The sequence below is a fragment of the Sus scrofa genome, chromosome 9 (assembly GCF_000003025.6).
Source record: "Sus scrofa isolate TJ Tabasco breed Duroc chromosome 9, Sscrofa11.1, whole genome shotgun sequence".
NCBI classification, from domain to species: Eukaryota; Metazoa; Chordata; class Mammalia; order Artiodactyla; family Suidae; genus Sus; species Sus scrofa.
Genome location: NC_010451.4, coordinates 106812172 through 106831480, shown reverse-complemented (window position 1 = coordinate 106831480; position 19309 = coordinate 106812172). Strand labels below are relative to the sequence as shown.

Genomic DNA, 19309 nt, shown 5'->3' with positions numbered 1-19309 from the left:
TCCCTTTGTACAGCTGAACCAGTGGCACATGGAAGTCCCAGGCCAGGGATGGAACCCATGCTACAGCAGCAACCTAAGCTGCTGCAGTGACAACGCTGGACTGTTCACCTACTGTGGCACAAGGGGACTCCTCTCGTCTTGCTTACCTTTACCTCCCATTGGTAATATATGGGTTTAAAGTCAACATCAACCTGCAGGAAAGGGATGCCCTGCCCAAAGGAGATAATTGAGGAGAATTTAACAAAGAAACTTTACAATGGTATGGACAGAATTTAGGGAAACCAACAAGGGACAGTGCACAGTCCTAGGACTAGAAACACCAGGGAACTGTTACTGTCCTGACACCAAAAGGGGAGAAGGAGGAGAAATAATCCCAGCCTGATTTCCTTCTTCTTTCTGATCTTCAATGTCCCATTTATTGGTAAAGCCCAGCCTTCTCTGGCTAGAGAGTAGATCTAATAAATGGAAAACAGGCAGCACACCCCTAAACGGGGTTAAAATTATACTTTGAACATGAACATAGGAGTAATGAAAACATTACAGATAAAACCACACTTATATAGAGAGGACCCAACAGATTGCTAGTGCCCAAATATAATCTGGGTAATCTGGATCACTTTAGGGGGCAAGATTGAATGATGATTATGTCTAAGAAAATTATATTTAGTTAATTGTATTGTATTGTGTCAAGAGAATGAATGTGTCAGTAGAAGGATATAGAGAAAGATAGAATATGACAGCTTCTCCAGCAGTGGGCAGAGAGATGGTGCCCTGACCCATGAACACCAGTATCTTCTGTGAGGCAGATGACTGGTGAGGGCAGATGAAAGCACCAGTATCACAGCTCCACGGCACTGGGCACTAAGGGCATCCATCTCACGCTCCTTTGCTGTGATCCATTCTCTTTAGCAATCTCTTGATGCTAATGCTGTGGGAGACAGGGAAGTGAGCGGATGGGCACATCCTAGTTCTTGGGCGACTCCCTGAGATGGGCCACCAAGTGAGGGTCCTTGGCTTCGTGCAGGAAAGAATTCAAGTGAGAGCTCAAGTAGAGTGAAAGTGGATTTTTCAGGGAGATGATACACTCCATGGATGGAATGTGGGCCATCTCAGAAGGTGAGAGGACCCTGGGGTATGGGGTTGTTCATTTTGATGGGCTGGGTAATTATACACTAACAAGTGGGAGAATTATTCCAACTATTTTGGAGAAGAGGTGGGGAATTTTCAGCAACTGGGCCACTGCCCATTTTGCAGTCTTTTATGGTCAGACTTGGAACTGTCCTTTTGCTGGTGGGTGTGTCATTTAGCTAAAGTATTGCAATGGGTCTATAGTGGGGCTCAAGGTCTACTGGAAGTCAGATCTTTCACCATCATGGGCTTCGTTGGTTCTAACCAGTTTTTGTTATACTCAGTTTCCCTCAAGGTCTGTGTTCCCCTCCTCCTTCTTTTAAAGGTTGTCCCTGCCCCCTGCCTTCCTGTCTCATTAATCTCCCATGAAAGAATGTGCTCATCAGAGACTACAAATCTCCAAGTCTTTCATATTCATTTCTCTTACTATCCATCAATCAATTGGCCTTCTGGTGGTTATGACAGGGATGGAGTAGGATAGCTACACAGGCAGTTGTAAAAGTCCCAGTAGGAGACCATAGATAGAGAGGGAAGCCTAGGGAACTTTGGGAGATCACTGCAAGTTAATAATCACTCAAGAAAGCTATCAGAATGTCTTGGAATGAAGCAGACTTGCTTAACTATAAAACCATAAATAAAAGCATGAGATATGCCTCAGATCATTAAGTGAAAAATAAAATGAGGCTTGCATTCAAGTTCAGCAAGATAATGATCCTTAAAACCAAAGACAGGAATTTAAGGGAAAGATGACATTCTAAAATAGGAGACACTCATCATATGGAAACCTGAGATGATTCAACATATTTTAGCATATATTACCACTCTTCTGCTGATTTGAATAAGCACCATGACAGTCCTAGTTTGCCCTCATAGGGTCAATACTCTTTTACCGATGTGAAGGAGGAGCTAGTGAAGTAACCCTGATGTCTACTCGAAGAATGAGGGAGAAGGTGGTCTTTTCCCCCTCCCCACTTTCCTTGGGTTATAAAAATGTAGTCTGCCTAATTCTGGGGGCAGAGTCTCCCTGCCTGCCCACTTGCATCTCCCATGAGCATCCTATCTTAATAAATCTATTTCTTGCCTTTGTTTCTCATTGAATTCCTTCTGCACTGAGACACAAAGAACCTGAGGCTCAGTAAGTCCGTACACCAGGTGAGTGATTCTAGTTAAAAACAAAAACCCACATGGGTTCAAGTCCCAATCTGGGTTTGGGCTGAGTTCGAGTCAGAGGTGCTTAGGTTTCAGTCATGTCTTTGTGAACTTGGCTAAGCCTGAGTCCATCCCCAAGAGATGGATGTTGGCTTGGGAGAAGATCAGGTTTCTGCATCTACAAAGCCCAAGGGTCAGCCGCTGGATTGGGGGAACACCCTAAATGGAAAGGAAGGCAGCCCTGTGAGGACCTGCCAGGTCCTGCCACTCACCTGTCTTGGAACCACCACACTCTATCATAATTACTTGTTTAGCTGTTTGTCTCTGTTGCTAGATTCAAGGCACTATGATTTATACGTCCATCTTAGTTTCTGGTTTATTGCCAGAGAACAAGATTAATAATTACTTGTTGAAATGAATGAAGGAAGGAAAGAATGAATTTGTGGAGGTATATATGTGGATCTTCCCAAAAGTTAGTTGTTACCTCAATTTGAAAATCTCAATTTTCAAAACTGTAACACCTTGAATCAACATCCTGCTGTAGAGCTGACTTTTACTCTCCCTCTGTACTGGGTTTCCTCATGGAGCATCTTTCTGTTTTCTCTTTCCCTCTTCCTCATTTGGAGCCTCATTGGAGTCTTAATCTCTTTTCATCCTGGGCAGTATTTTTTTTGGTTATAAAACTGAGCAGGGCCCTGTGGGGCTCCTGAGTACAAGGCTTTCTGTGTCCCCCATTTCTTGTTTTTAGGGAATAAATTTCAGCCTCCATGGTCTTCCCTGAGTTCCAAAGCATAGGTTCAAACAGTTGCTAATCAGAGAAGGGAAGGGATGCAGAGACCAGGGAGGAGCAGTCAAGAAACAATAGTGCAGCCTTGGGGCAGGGTCCTGGTTCCTCCTCAAGGGATACACATAACAATATCTTTGAATTCTTCTGAAGAACTAAACCCACCACCAGATGAAAGATGCTGAGAAGCAGTCTTCATTCCATAAAGAAAGAGGACCACCAGAACCAGTCCCAGGGCCACTAAACACCAACTTGAAAGAAGAACAGAAGCTTGGATCTGCCCTGTTCCTTATCTGTGGCCCTATTTTCCACTCCCAAACTATAAAACCCTTTCCTTTTCCATCCCAAAGGCAGACAATCTTTAAGCATTAACCTGCTGTGGTGTCCTTAACCTGGCAAAGCAATAAAGCTATTTTTTAAAATTCTTCTTCTTCACTCAAAACTCTGTCTCTGCATTTCTATTCAGCACTGGTGGACAGAGGGCAAATTTCCAGCAACACTTGTGCCGCAACGTTTGTCTCTCAGCTTCACCATCATGTTTTCATCTAAGTCTTCTTTGATCATACTTACTCTTTTCTTTGTTTCTTTCCTTCCATTTTTTTTTTTTTTTGAGTGGGTGTTCATAATATCTGGTTCTTTTTTTTTTTTTTTTTTGGTCTTTTTGCCATTTGTTGGGCCACTCCAGCAGCCAGGCTAGGGGTTGAATCGGAGTTGTAGCCGCCGGCCTACACCACAGCCACAGTAACATGGGATCCGAGCTGTGTCTGCGACCTACACCACAGCTCACGGTAACACCGGACCCTTAGCCCACTGAGCAAGACCAGGGATCGAACCCACCACCTCATGGTTCCTAGTCGGATTCGTTAACCACTGAGCCACGATGGGAACTCCTCTGGTTCTTATTACATTTCCCCTTTTTTGCTCTCATTTGTCTTTCCATTTCTATTCCTTTCCCCTTGCTCTCATTGCCCTGAGTGGTCTTTCTCAAGCCTCTTCCCCTTACTTTCTTCTATTTACTCTTCCATCCATATTAAGTGAGGCACTATTTTTTCCTTTTGTTTAAACCTCTGTGCATTCCTAGTTACAGCTGCTGCCAAGGGCTTCTTTGCCTCACTCCTTTCTGGCTCTGAGAAATTAGGTTTCCTTTGCCATTTCAAAAAAGTTTTAGTTTCATTTGCCATTTCAAAAATTCAAATTTTCAAAGATACAGAAAAACAGAGAGAATAATAGAATCTCTATCACCTAGCTTCAATAAATATCAACATTTGACAGTTTTGTTTCTAGATGTGACCATCTGGAGGCTCAGCTATAACAAACCCAACTAGTATCCATGGGACTCGGGTTCAATTCCCTGGCCTCACTCAGTGGGTTAAGGATCCAGCATTGCTATGAGATACGGTGTAGTTCAAAGACGAGGCTTGGAATCCGCGTGGATGTGGCTGTGGTGTAGGCTGGCGGCTGCAGCTCTGATTTGACCCCCAGCCTGGGAACCTCCATATGCCATGGATGGGGCCCTAAAAAAAGACCAAATTAAATAAATAAATAGGTGTGACCTTCTAAGATTATATATTATTGAACTCCTCTTTCCCTCTAACCTGCAAGTATGAAGCAGATTGTATTCAAATGCCCTCTGAAATCTTAGAATATTCAGGCAGAATCAGCTGTTCACTGCTCTGTTTCCATCACACACTCTGCACAAACTTCTGTGATGGTAGTTCTCATCCCACTGTTCTATTTGTTAGAATAAATGATAAAAATTATTTTTTTTGCCCCCTTTCTCCTAGATTGTGAGGCTGGGAGTTTTATCTCCCTTTTCTCTCTAGAATCTTGTATGCAGTGCCTGGCACTTAATGGCTTTTAACAGAAAGTTCTTGAATGAATGAATGAAGAATAAATGAAAAAAAAATGCCACAAGTTATTTCTATTTCAAGTGAAACATTCAGGTATTCTGATATATTCTTCTCTGCCTATCTGACTTTTTTTTTTCCTCTGAGGTAATGCAGTTTTTCACTCAGTTGATTTAGGTTACATATTTTAATATCATTTATACAATATCTACATTGTTTCTATCAACCATTGTATTTCTAAATCATACTAACACCAACATTTATGTACACTTATTATGTGCTGGGCACTGTACACAGTCCTTTGCAAATGTTATCTATGTTAATCCTAAATTACAGCAGCCCAAGGAGTTCCCATTGTGGCTCAGCAGGTTAAGAACCCGGCATACTGTCTGTGAGGATGTGGGTTCAATCTCTGGCCTTGCTCAGTGGGTTAAGGATCTAGCATTGCCACAAGCTGTGGCATAGGTCACATACACGGTTCGGATCTGGCTTTGCTGTGACTGTTGTGTGGACTGCAGCTGCGGCTCCGATTTGACCCCTGGCCTGGGAACGTCCATGTGCCTCAGGTGAGGCTATAAAAAGGAAAAAAAAAAGTATATATAAAATATATATTATATATAAACATATTATATATAATATATAAATATATAATATATATAAACATATAATATATATAAATATATATATATATATATATATATATATATAAATAAAGCCCACAAACTAGAAACAATTATCATCCCCATTCTCCAGAAGAGGAAGCCATGGTACAGGGAGAACAAGTAACTTGTCAAGGTCACATCACCAATGAATGGAGACGTCAGTATTTAAACCTATATCTGGAGTTCCCATCATGGTGCAGTGGAAACGAATCTGACTAGGAACCATGAGGTTGCGGGTTTGATCCCCAGCCTCGCCCAGTGGGTGAAGGATCCAGCATTGCTCTGAGCTATGGCGTAGGTCATAGATGTGGCTCAGATCTGGCGTTGCTATGGTTGTGATGTAGGCTGGCAGCAACAGCTCTGATTAGACCCCTAGCCTGGGAACATCCACAAGCTACAGGTGTGGCCCTAGAAAGACAAAAGATACACACACACACAAAAAAAAAAATCCCCCAAAACCTACATCTATTTGATTCCAGAGGGTGAGCATCTAACCATGATGCTATACAACCCTGGAAATGGTCTTTATCTTAGTGCTATTTGTGTCCAGCCAACAGCTCTAACTCTTTCTCTCTAGATACTGTGTCCAAAATAAATAAGAAATTGCTCTACTCCTTAGGCTCAAGTCTTGCTCTTTCTGCTCTTTCACCCTTGGCAACTGAAATGTCTCTTGAAGTCTTCCCCAGTGAGTTTACATTCTGAGTTCCCACACAAAATCCTCCTGCAGGCCCTTGTTGCTTACTTTTCATCTTCTCCTGATGACAGATAGTTCTTTGGATGGCTTCATGATCCATTTGCCTTTCCTCCAGGGACTAAAAGTCTTTTCTTTCTCCTTGCGGAAGCATGAGTCCACACTACCAATAGGACGCTTCCATCTTTTTTGCTTCCTTTTTGTTCCTGACTCCTACTTCTGCCTTTTTTCCTTTCTTCCTTCCTTCCTTCCTTCCTTCCCTCCCTCCTTCCTTTCTTTCTTTCTTTCCTTCCTTCCTTCCTTGCTTCCTTCCTTCTCTCTCTCTCTCTCTCTCTCTCTCTTTCAGGGGTGCACATGCAGCATATGGAAGTTCCCAGGCTAGGGGTTGAATCGGAGTTGCAGCTTCTTCAGTCTATGCAACAGCCATGACAATGGATCCAAGCCACATTTTCAACCTACGCTGAAGCTTGTGGCAATACCGGATCCTTGACCCACTGAGTGAGGCCAGGGATCAAATTCATCCTCATGGATGCTAATTGGGTTCTTAACCCTCTGAGCTACAATGGGAACTCCTACTTCTACCTTTTTCTTACATCATCACTTCAGTCACCCTGGTCTTTAGACCTCCTTGTCTTGGGCGCATCATGATCTTATCTGAGCACTAGAACAAATGTGGGTTCTTCCATGCTCAGCATCACTTTGGGCATCATCTTTCATGCCCATCACTCTTGATCCATGTGTTCTGGTAGGACTGGCTTCCCCCTGGCGCCAAGGATGGGACGACGAACCAGGCCTGGGCAACCATATTCTGAATGACTCTAACCATAGTCATTAAATCAGAACGAGCACATGACTGGTGGTGAGTCAATCAAGTCCTTTAAGGGGGATTGTGCTATTAAGCAAGAGTCACTTCCTCCTGAGGTTGTAGAGACTCAGGATGATCTAAGTGAGCAACCACTGTGGGATATCTCTGTTACAGGTGGAGAGAGCCTGTTTGAGAATGGAGTCTTCATAGAGGGTTTAATATAGAAAAATGTAGAGATAGGTATTCCTGACTCCACAGTTTAGAGCCTGAATCCAACCATGCCTAAAGTCATCTCAACCTCTGAGCGTGACAACCATCATCCGAAAAACACTCTACAGAGTAGGTATATAAGCTGTTGTTGTGGGAGAGAGAATAGCCCCCTTCATTAAATACATATACTGTGGTTGATTGGGTGTTGAAGAAAGAGGCAGATATAAGCACAGGAAGTTTCAAACCGTGCCCTGAACTAGGCTGAGGGCTTCCATAACAGTTTCTTAGGGTACACCATGGAAATCAGAAAACAGGATTAAGAATAGCTCTGTATTTGTTTTCTATACTAGGATTTAAAATAAAGTTTCTGAAGAAAGGCTCTGTCGCTAACAAAAGCAAAAATAAAATTTTTTTGAAAATCATTGACATAATGTTTATGTTAGTTCTCCTTGAAACCCAACTTCTGTTCTCTGAATCCTGCTCTGTAGCCGGTTGGGATGAATTTATATCCCCAACTACACAACCATTTAATTGCATTACATAGTTCTTTCTCTTCTCCCTTTCGGGGGGGGATAAATTAGGCATTTCCCACACATACTTTCTCTCCTTTCTCAGCAGTGTCAGCCAATTCAGATGTTCAACAAAATTCAAATTCAGCAAATATTTATTGAGGGCAAGCTGCTATTATGTGCTGTATTTTGTAACGCTCATGAGTTCTTTCAACTCCCTGAGAGGTGGGTAGCTGTTTATATTTGTGTTTAATGAATGGAGTGATCATATCAAACATGGCAAGGCGAATTGTTAATAAAGCTAGAATTATATCCTCTACCATAGTCAGATATAAAATAAGAAGTTTGGGAACAGACAGGCTTGGATTTGAATCTTGGTTTGTTGCTTACTAATTTTTGGAACTTGAACAAGTAATTCATCTCCCCAAGCCTCAGTTTTCTACCGATGAAATGTAATATTCTCTACCTTGTAATGCCATATGTAGATTATATTAAACAACGTGTTAAACACATTAGTATAAAGTTGGCTCAGGAACTGTTAGTTTCCTTCTACTCAACCAGGAAATACCCATGTCCCTCTCTCCAGGATAATTGCACAGAAAACAGGGCAGTTACATGTTTAACTCCCTTTAAATACTGTTTTCCATTTAGATGCTCAAATACACAGAATGTATAAGTCATGATATTTAGACATTTCATTATTATTATTATTATTATTTTACTACTACTTTTTGTCTTTTTAGGGCCGCATCCACAGCATATGAAGGTTCCAGGAGTGAAATCAGGGCTATAGCTGCCAGCCTACACCACAGCCGCATCCACAGGATATGAAAGTTCCAGGAATGAAATCAGAGCTTTAGCTGCCAGCCTACACCACAGCCATAGCAACTCAGGATCTGAGCCACGTCTGCAACCTACACCACAGCTCACGGCAACCCTGGATCCTTAACTCACTGAACGAGGCCAGGGATTGAACCCACATCCTCATGGATGCTGGTCAGATTTGTTTCTGCTGAGCCACGACGGGAACTCCAGTCATTTCATTATGATCAGACACTTACTGGCCAGTAAGAGAATCCACTACTTACTGTAGATTCTCAACACTAAGATTCATAGTAGACAAGAAGCAACGCCAAATTATTTTTTAAAATTTTGCCCAAGAAGGATGAAGGGAGGAAGATTTGAAATTTTTTTCAACAAATTACAACTTCTTTCCAGCCATGTGAATCTAGCCGTTATTTACTAAATCAACAATCAAGGATTTAGGCCTAATTTCACTGGGCACTGTTCTAGGAGCTGGACATACAATGTGACAAGATGGACCAAAGCCGTGCAGAGGATGGAGTGGATATGGATGACCTCCATTCTGCCCCTCTGCCCCATGGCCCTTATAATTGCTTCAGTAGTTTTATGCAGCAAATTATGTTTTGTACCGCTGAACTAAGAGTGATGTTTACATTTTTTTAAAGAGACCCTGTGTCGCCTGCAAAGCCTGAAATATTTACCATCTGGCCCTTTACAGAAAATATTTGCTGACCCCGGTTTAGAGTGACCTAAAACTCTTTCATCAAGACCAGAGTAAACAGTTTTAGGGTGTACCCATTAGAGTCTTTTTAATTAATAATTTGTACTTATGTAAAACAATGTTATTATGTACTATGATTGTTAAGCAGGGTTAAGGAATATAAAAAATAGTGGATAGTGGGAGGATAGACTTTTTGTATCAATTTTGGTAAAAAAAGAATCCTCTTTTGTAAGTCATTTGACTTTAACTTTGTTTTCCTAGACTGTAACCTCCACATAAAATATGGACCTTCTCTATCTAGCTTTTCTGGGATTTTTCTTCTCTTTTTTTGCCTGTACCAAAAATAGCGGATTAGAAGATGACATGGAGAAGGACCAATATGCTCAGTGACAAAGGGGAAGACAGAAGAGAAGGTACCTGCTGTCACTCCTGCCCTGTGATGCTTGCTACTGAAAAATCTCTTAGTCTTTCCATCTAAATATGCTCTGCCCTCCCCCTTCGCAACTACAAGTCTCTTTATGTCTGTGAGTCTGTTTCTGTTTTGTAGATAGGATAATTTCTGCCAGGGAGTTTTGGGTTGGTAGATGCAAACTATCACATTTTGAATGGGTAAGCAATGAGGTCCTACTGTATAGCACAGGGAACTTTATCCAGTCTCTTGGGATAGACCATGATGGAAGATAATATGATAAAAATAATGTATATATATGTATGACTGTCTCACTATGCTGTACAGCAGAAATTGGCACAACACTGTAAGTCAACTATAATATAAAAAAATATGCTCTGCACTTCTTCCTTGTACCACATTTATATACTGTGAGACAGCCCTCATTTCACTTATGTTTCTCAGTACTCTGTCTGTTTCATGCACGTATTCATTTCCTTCCCTTCCTGCTGGCCCTGGCTTCTCTTCCTTGGGCAAAGCAAGGGTCACTGCACACACTCAATGCCTGGGTTTGCTAGCTTTCACCCCAAAGGGTAATGCAGAGCCTTGGAGTTGCATCTTCTTCTTCCTCTGGTAACGGCTTCCAGGTAACAAGATTCTCAGTGCCCACCCTGAGCTTGCCATAAACAGTCCTTGTATCATCCTAGTACTGAAGAGTCTGTGCCAAACCAAGCTTGCAGTTACATGATTCAAAGAGGCTTCCAGCTTTAGTACCCTGCTTCCATCGCTAGCCCAAGTGTCCTGGCTTGGGTGTTAGCAAATTAGCGCCAGCTCTTCTTCCTCTGATTTGTTGCTGGATCTGGGCCAGCTACTTAGCTTTTGAATGCCTAAATCCTCACATCTGTAACATTAAGATAACGCCGACTTTTATTTCAGCTTCTGGGAATAGAATTAAACTCTATATGGACATTGATGTTCCCATAGTAACAGTCACGCAAGGTATCTAGCGTGCCACTGAAGGCAATAAATTATTTATGATAAGTACTTGTAAAAACTCCTGTCACTGTAATAGAAGAGTCTTACGGGAAATCCTGGGGCTGTATCACGTTAATTTGCACTCATTATTTCAGGGAGATTTCATTATTCTGATCCAAACCACCTAATTCTAAATTCGCAGAATAAAATCAATTAGCACACATTGGAGCTGTTGAATTCCGAACCAGTCCGGAGTGCAATGGGGCCCTTGTAAGGGATAGGAAGAGACCAACTTCCTGAGGCTATTCATTAAAATAAGGGAGGAGTCAATGGGTGTGGTTTATCTGGGCAGAGATAGCTCCAAATTGGGACTGGCTGAAGAAAACAATGTTAGGTAGCTCTGCCAAAACAAAATGTTTGTACTGTTGTTACTGTTATCATTGTTTGGGGAAATTTTGAATATACAACAAACTATTAAAAAAAAGGTAATAGTAATTACCCATAGTTCCCTCATTCAGAGAGGATATTAACATTTTTGGTTTATAGCCTTCCTATCTTTTCTTCTACACTTCTATTTTTCCAAATATTGTTTTATAACCTGCTTCTTGATTTGTGCACATTTTTCCAAGTCATGAAATATTCTTGCCATATTATGAACATGTCATCATAAAGATGTATTCATTTATTTAACCAGCTCACAATTTTTAAACATTTAAATTGTATCCTGACTTGTCATTTAATTAAAATCAACTCATGTAGCCACCTGAGATCTCCTGTAAATGTAGCTAACAAGTCTTAGGTTTACAAATATCAACACATTCACTGCTGACAACACTCCCTTTTTTTCCTTCCTGGTGATTTTGCTATCAGCTCACTAGCACAAAAACACCCAAATTCCCCTTCAAAAGGAAATACCCATAAAAGTCTCAAAAGGAGAGGGCCATTGCTTAAATTTTGTTTTCCCATGTTCTTTGGTCCTGGCATATGGATCTTTTGCCTAAAACATTTTTTTCTTAATCTTACTGAAAATATCTTTTTCTTTCTGAATTCTTTTGGGCTCTAAATACAACATTTAAAAAAATTTATTGGGGTAATTGATTTACAGTGTTGTGTTCATTTCTTCTGTACAGCAAAATGACTCAGTTATACATACACATATTCTTTTTTGTATTCTTTTTCATTATGGTTTATCAGAGGATATTGAGTATAGTTCCCTGTGCTATACAGTAGAACCTTGTTGTTTATCCATCCTATACATAATAGTTTACCTCTGCTGGAGTTCCCATCGTGGCGCAGCAGGAAATGAATCCGACTAGGAACATTGAGGTTGCCGGTTTGATCCCTGGCCTCCTCGCTCAGTGCTCAGTGCATCAAGGATCTGGCGTTGCCGTGAGTTGTGGTGTAGGTTGCAGATTCGGCTCGGATCCTGCGTTGCTGTGACTGTGGTGTGGGCTGACAGCTGTAGCTCCCATTAGACCACTAGACTGTGAACCTCCGCATGCCGTGGGTGAGGCTCTAAAAAAGCAAAAAAAACCTTTACCTCCATGAATCCCAAATTCTGAATCCTTCCCTCTCCCTCCCACTCCCCCTTGGCAACCACAATCCTATTCTCTATATGTAGGAGTTGGTTTCCGTTTTGTTACATGTGTTAATTTGCATTGTATTTTATTTTGTTTTTTGTTTTTTTTTTTGATTGCTTGTTTGCTTTTTAGGGCTGCACCTGCAGCATATGGAAGTTCCCAGACTAGGGTTTGAATCTGAGCTGTTGCTGGCCTACACCAGAGCCACAGCAACGTGGGATCCGAGCTGAGCCTACAAACTACGACACAGGTCATGGAAAGGCTGGAGCCTTAACCCACTGAGCAAGGCAAGGGATTGAACCCGCATCCTCATGGAAACTAGTTGGGTTTGTTACTGTTGACCCAAAACAGGAATTCCAATTTGTGTTGTATTTTAGATTCCGTATTTAAGTGGTATCATATAGCATTTCTCCTTCTCTTTCTCTCTCTCTCTCTCTTTTTAAGGGCTGAACCTGTGGCATATGGAAGCTCCTGGGCTAGGCATCAAATCAGAGCTGCAAAGCCAGCCTATACCACAGCCACAGCAATGCTGGATCAGAGTCGCATCTGTGACCTATGCTGCAGCTTGTAGCAACACCAGATCCTTAACTGACTGAGTGAGGCCAGGGATCGAACCCACATCCTCACTGACACCATGTCAGGTTCTTAACCTGCTGAGCCACAATGGGAACACCTGTACTTTTATATTTAAGACACACAAAAAAATGGAATCACATTTACTCCTCTCTAAAAAACTATGAAGTCATTATTATCCCTGTTTCATAGATGCAGAAACTGAGGCTCAGATAAATGGCTTGTGCAAGATGAACAGATGGAAAAGATAGAACCAAGGTACTGAGTTTGGATTTAACATCCAAATCCATGTTCTTCCCACTCTGCTACAATGTGTCACAGTAACGACATCATTCTAAAAACATATTAGAGTGATGTCCAAATGGTTTCAAGAGACAGTTTCCCTGAAATCAACCATGACTCTGTGGTACCTCCATGGACACTCACAGGCCACTAAGATGGGCAGATAGGTGCTCTGAGCACCAGCAAGTGTGAGGCCCTGTAGAGAGCTCTTCTCCAATCTGTTGGGGCTTGTATGGACCTAGTCACCTGACCTACCCACAGAATTGGGGAATAACCCATATTCAGACATTTCCAAGGGCAAACTGGTTAGCTCACACTTACACGCGCACACACAAATGGTTTGCACCTTATGCTTTCCTTACTGGAACCTATTCCTCCCAATATCTCTTAGGAGACTCTTCTGGGAGAACAAAATAGGCACACTTGGAATCATTACTATATTTTAAATGACGATATTTTCAAAGGCACATATTCTGAATAAAGGATTATTTCTTGATTACTGAGTTTATTATATGAACATTCTTACAAATATATAAAAATACATAGCCATTCAGTTATGGTTCTGAATCAATTGCTATTATGATTATTTTTTTCCATAGCTAGCCACACAACGTATTTCTTGTTCATGCCACGATGTCTGTCCTGGTTCATTCAGCAAGTGGTTCCACTCCACACCATCACTCCAGGCTGACCGGGGTTTACCAACAGAGAGCTACACCTTCTGACACATACCATTTCATCAGGTGCCAAGGCAGAGAGAAAGCACTAGAGTGTTTTGCATTAGCCATTCGTGTTTCAGTTTCGAAGTGCCTCATACCATTTCTACCCCACAGCTCCCTGGCCAGAATGTTACATAGCTCTCCCTAAATTCTAAGGAGGAGGGAAATCGAATCCTCTCCTGTGTCTGGAAGGAGAGAGAGGCCGACAGGCGAGGCTCCTTACACAAGTGTCCTACCCCAGTTGCCCACCAAACAAAATTCTGTCCTTCCTCTAATTCTTATTCAGCTGAAATGCTGTGAGGCCTTCATTGTCTCTTCCCCAGATTTCAGGTCCCCTCCATGCTGTCAGCCCTCTGTGCAGACTGACACTACTGCAGCTGTTATACTGGATTGTAGTTGTAATTGTTGATTTGCATGTCCTGTAGAGGGAAAAAATCATGCCTTTTCACTTTGATATCCTCAGCTCAATCACTATCACTGTTATTATTTTGTCCTAGCCCGCGGCATGTGGCAGTTCCCAGGCCACAATCAAATCCACACCACAGCAGTGACCTGAGCTGTTGCAGTGACGACGACGGATCCTGAACCCACTGCACCACAAGTGAACTCCTGAGTTGCTATTTTTTTTTTTTTTGTCTCTTTTAGGGCCTCACCTACAGCATATGGAGGTTCCCAGGCTAGGGGTCAAATCAGAGCTGTAGCAACACTGGATCTGAGCCACGTCTGTGACTTAAACCACAGTTCACGGCAACAGCGGATCCTTAACCCACTTAGCAAGACCAGGGATCGAACCTGTGCCCTCATGAATGCTAGTCAGATTCATTTCCACTGAGCCACGACGGGAACTCCAGTTGCTATTTTTTGAATATGGTAAAAATTACATGACCGCAGAGGGGTTTGGAACTATGCTGTATTTATAGCAAGCCAAGTGAACTGAAAATCTGACATGAAAATTGTTATCCTTATGTGAAAAACTTTAAGAAAATGTATTCTGATCACATAATTTTAGGATGTGATAGCAACAAAAACCTCTGATCCTCTGGTCATGGTCATTAGAATAGCATTTTAGAGACATCAGCATACCTAAATGAGACGTTGCATTTAAGGTATGACTCTTCGGTAATCAGTGTAATGCCGAAGGTTTGTAGGATCTGGATGGTCTACCACTGGTTTGCTAAACCTCCAAAATTCAGAGAAGCAAGCTTTGTTTTATCAAGTGGGGCTCGTGGCCTGAATGCCCCGCTAAAGGTGGGGTCACCAGCACAGTTCCAAGATGGCGCCACGGCTGCAAAGAATGTGAAATGACTCTGCTGTTAGCACTTTTTAACGTTCGAGGTTAGCACTTGTCATGGAATTCAAATGGTGCCAACCATCTTTTATTAGTCTGTCCCATGGGACCTTTATTGTTATTTTGAACGAGATCTATTTTGGTTTAATTCTATGGGAACCACACATAGTTTGTACGCTTGCCAGAGATTTATTTTCCAATGAGTATTACTCAATTCTAAATAAGTACATTATGCTGGGACATAGTAGTTCAATTAGGAACGCCATTTAAAATTATATAAAGTGGCCCTGACTTTTGTGTAACCCCAATAGTCTGGTAACTAAAAGTGAGTATGGGCTTTGCTTATTGTCTTTCAAAGAGAGCCATTTTAAACAAAAACATCTTCTTTTCAAAAGTCATTAAGAACTGATTTGTTGCAACAGTGTGGCTTATTTGTTGATTTACATCACAGCTTTGATTTGTACAGCTGCTCAATGTGTTTATTCATGCCTGAGACAAACATGATGTTGACTATAATAACTAGAAAATTAATATCACATGTCCCATCCATAGCAGAAAAAAGGAAACATTTTCTTGTGTAACTTTTGCTGCGTGATATATGTGGACATCTTGAACTTCTTTCCAGAGGCAGGAAAGACCTTTTGTTTTACTGTACTGAGCGTTAAAGGATGGAGAGTAAGACTATGTCTCTTTGACCTGAGAAAAGCAGAATATTTTGACTTGCAACAAAGGTTAACTCCCAGAACTGGAAGAAGAAAAAAGGGACCATCTTATTACAAGACAACCTCATTGCAAGGGCAATCTTCAAGTGTCTCAGACCCTGGGGGATCCACAGATGTTATATTCTATTCAGTGGAATAACAGAATCTTTGAGCAAAACTGTCTAAGCAAAGTCTACAGAAAATGATGACTCTTTATCAAAGCTTAAAAAAAAAAACAAAATTACAAAACCGCTACAAAGATGGTTGGCAGAATATTAAGGAAACAACTGAAGGGATTTTTAGTAAATATCATTTATTCTCTTGTCAAAAGAAAATAAAGCAGGGTTTTGTTCGTTTGGTTGGTTGATTTAGTTTTTTTTTTTTTTTTTTAATTTTAGAAACACACATAAACCATGGAAGACTATATGACTTAAAGTGGTCATGAAAGCAAGCATGTGCTCAAATATCTAAGTTATAAAATAAAATTTCACATTTTCTTATATTTTGTTTTGCTTTTTAAATGAAGTTTTTTTTAATGTTCTTCTTTACATAGAGAAAATGATAATGTTTATAAATAGTAAAGTTCCATAATCTTGACTAGATAACTATGCTGATATTAAAAAAAAATAAGTAGTATAATCCTATGTTTTAAAAAATTCAACTAGTACTGGGAAGTGTAAACGAAAAATAAATGTATTCTCCCCCGAAACATTCTTCACCAGTCATCAGCCTATTTTCCCAAAGGAGCGGGCGTTAGCATTTGCTTGATCATCCTTTCAGAAAAGGGAATATATCCTCACACACACACACACACACACACACACACACACACTTTTTTTAAAGCAATATAGGTCCATGTTTTAAAACGAAATAAATATGTAAATAAAATAAACATATTTAAAAATATATATGTATGTATGCATGTGTATATATATGTGTGTATATGTGCATATGTATACAATCAAATTTTTCATGGCGTTATGTCGTTTCATTATATATTTTCAAAATAATATATTTGCAGATCTTCCCATATCAACAACACACAGAACTTTTAACAGCTGTATTATTAGTCCATTATATAGTACACTGCAAGTTATTCAACCAGTCCCTTACTGATTAACATTTAAGTTGTTTTTATTTTTTGTGAATATATCTGTTATGAGTTGGAAGTTGAATAGCTGGTAAAAAGATGTTTACATTTTAAATTTTGATAGAGACTGTCTAATTTGTTGAATCAGTTTTCTCTCGCATCAGTATTTGAGAGTTACTATTTCTCTAGCACAAGGTATTACCAACATTTTATATTTTCTCTCAAGAGAAATTCGAATTATATCCCTCCATTTTGCTCTTTTTTAAATCAACAGACATTTTACTTCAAGGAAAATTAGAAGGTACTTGCTTTTGAAGTATGTGGTATCTTAGTCCAGTGATATGTGGATGCATGAAGGAGAAAAAAAATCTTTTGATTTAGTAAGACTGGACTGGCAAATGTGGCTAATACCAAGTCAAACTTCATAGACCAATGAATTTTAGGAAACTTAAAAGAGAAGATTGAACTTTGACACTCCTGTGCAGCTGGGGGGGAGGGGAGAATGGGAAGTTGTTGTTGAATGGATAGAGTTTCAGTTTTGCAAGATGCAAAGAATTCTGGAGATTGGTTGTACAATGTGAATATACAGTTAACACTATTGATCTGTGTACATAAAAAAGGTTAAGGTAGTGCATTTTATGTTATGTGAATTTTACCACAATTTAAAAAAAAGATAACATGCAGATTTATACATCTATATGGAAAGAAGACAGTTACCAGAGATTTAACCTCGAGGGTATAATGGAAGGACCTCTACCAGAAATCCAGGCAAGTGCTTTCAGAGACCAATGTCCATTACATAATCAGATAAGGCCCAGAATACAAAGATCCCTGGCAATGGACTCCAATTTAATATAAGGCACACATGGCTAATAGCAGCAGAGTAATCGCCCCTCTTCTGATCTAGAACAGTCACCCGCTGTACCTATGATCACCAAGACATCTCCCCACCTGGGAAAGCACCTTTCTCCTGAGCCTGATCTAATGCATCTTCAAATAAACCTGTACTCATTGTCTTTAGTTCCCTTCTTCAATGACCAGATTTGGTACCTGGAGTTGAAGACGACACAGGCCCACCAAGAAGAGGACGACCACAGTGTGGAGTAAGGGGCTCTGACATTCATCATTGTTTAAAAGTACTTTTTAATACTTTTCTTTGTCATACCTCCCAGCCACTGTGTGAGAAAAACTAGAATGAAAGGAAGAGTGAAGTCTCCAGAATGGAGAAAATAATTACCTTGTCCACAAGGTCCTAATTAAGAGAGCAAACAAATCACTTATGAAAATAAAATGCACTTGTCATGGAAACATAACTCACAATGAATGTTAAGGAGTTATCTAAAGTGTTTGCCACACTTGATAATCCCATTTCTCTAGTCTTCAGTGGAAGTTGGACAGTTGCCTGCTGGCATTTGTAAGTCATAATTTAGCACAAAGCAGAGGTTCTCAACCTTGGGTGTACATTAGAATCACCTGGGTATCTTTTAAGTCTGGCATCTTGGAGGCATCCTCGACCAATTAATCAGAATCTCTGAGCTGGGTCTGCAGGTAATTCCAATGTGCAGCTAAGGCTAAGAACCAATGGCACAAAGATTCTCAACTTCAGTGTATATAATCCTTGGAGGATTTTCCCCTCCCTCAACAGAAATTTGGTTTAGTAGCTTAGGGATTCTTCCTAAGATCTGCATTTCTTACATGCATATGGCTCTGGTGCACACTTAGAAAAATACTACTACAGTGGCTGAAATTCCTAATATTCCATCCTAATCCTGAATGTCTTCTGCTTCTCCATAAACCTGGTCCCCTGGGCTTTATTAATAAGGCTATTTACCCCAAGCTAATAATTTTTATTGTTTTGCCCCTGGAATGTGACCCAAGATCTTCACACATCAATTGCAGTTAACGACGCCATATAATTCAATGAAATCCTGATCAAGGCTGAACAGAGTGGAAAAATTACATCCTAGTCTCTCCACGCCATGCTTTTGGTCGTAACTCCCAGAGTCATACTTTTAAAAAACAATGCAATATTCGCCACTATCATCAACATCAAAATGTATCATTAGGGTTGCTCTGCTGAGTCACTATGAACCTGAGAATATTTTTAAGTAAACTTTTACAGAATTAGGCCTCTGAAGTGCTTTTGCATTTTTTCTTTCAAAGTTTCGTGTTTATTAAATTTTACCATGATTATGTTTTACTGCTGCTCAACTAATCACTTCAACATCGTTGGCAAATGATGGGTACATATCTGTTCCATGTCTCAAGTCATCAAAAGCAACATGAAATATTCTGATGCTCAGTACAGATCCTGTACGTTTACACTTTTTACTTCCCCAAGGCTCACCTAGAACTCTCTATGACTGCTTGAATAATCATACCAGAATGGTCAGAGTCAGTACT

At 40.5% G+C, this 19309-nt stretch overlaps 1 pseudogene; it reads left to right on the top strand.

Annotated features, from left to right (window-relative positions):
- Positions 1–19309, top strand: part of LOC100622054 — a 31223-nt pseudogene that overhangs the window by 274 nt on the left and 11640 nt on the right.